Genomic DNA, 1269 nt, shown 5'->3' on the forward strand with positions numbered 1-1269 from the left:
AAGGGCAAATACATATCAATATTAAATTACATGTATAGGCATTATTCAGCTACTGATGAGTAATCTTTGCAGCTTTTCATGGAAGCTTGCCAGGTTCTTCAAATCTCTGTAATTGTAAAATATAAAGTTGTACACTGTATTCTGTCACGGACATAATAAAAAGCTGTCTTTAGAAGGGAGGATTATATAATTTTTTTAAATAGCATATATTATATATTTTCTTTAATTGATCCAAATAAGACGTTTGCTTTTTAAAAATAAGACTGGAGTGTGAGCCATTATCTTGTAAGAATTTATAATGGAGTATAATCTGCAAAAATACTGCATCACTATACTGTACACCTAAAACTAATATAATATTGTAAATCAACTATAATTTAAAAAAATGTTTTTAAAGATGGGTGCTGTCCCGGGTTCATCTTTTGGCCCACTCCTCTCTGATGCCCTGGCAGCTTTGGGACACACAGATTGGCTTTTCTCAGTTGAGACCAATCTATAAGGCTTACTGTGAACACAAGTCACTTTAAATGAGGTGAGCTTTTGTCTCATAGTATGATGACACAGGAAAATGGGGAGTCACACTAGGTTACAAAGGAAAAAGCTATAAAAATAAGGCACTTAAAAAAAAAGATCATGAACTACGTTCATAATAAAAAAATAAAATTTCATTTGTGTCCTTTGACATAAAGCATAATGAAGCAGGCACTAACAGTTCACAGTGATCTAAAAATCACTAAGAATAGTTTTCTACTGTAACAAAAAGGTGTTATTTTTAGCACCTCAGAGCCAGAATCATCAATAATTGGCATTCTAATTTGAATGTCATCAGGATCTGTTTAACTGATCTTTGACCACTCCCTGGCAAGTCTGGTTGGTTTCCCTGCCTTCCAACCACAGTTTCCGATTCCATTTTCCAAATTATACACTATATTTTATCATGAAGGTTAAATTTTCTTAAATAACAACTGAATTCTGCTTTCTGTTTTGGTACCATATCTCTTTTTCTTTGCATCTAATAGAGGATATGTTTTTCTCAGTCTTCCCTGCACCTCATACATACCTAAAGAATTTTTTTTTGTCAATTCTGGTGTATTTCAGTTCTATTCACCATAGGTTTCCTGGTTTTACTCTTACATGCCATCACTGATATGCCCTGTTTCTGGTCTAATACTCCTTTCTAATCCTTACTCTTTGGGGCCTTTTAAATCTGCAGCTCTGCGTAGCTACCCAGGTTTCATCCTGCTTTCCTGTCCTCTTGCTACTTTCACC

This window comes from Lipotes vexillifer, unplaced genomic scaffold (assembly GCF_000442215.2).
Source record: "Lipotes vexillifer unplaced genomic scaffold, Lipotes_vexillifer_v1.1 scaffold705, whole genome shotgun sequence".
Lineage (NCBI taxonomy): Eukaryota > Metazoa > Chordata > Mammalia > Artiodactyla > Lipotidae > Lipotes > Lipotes vexillifer.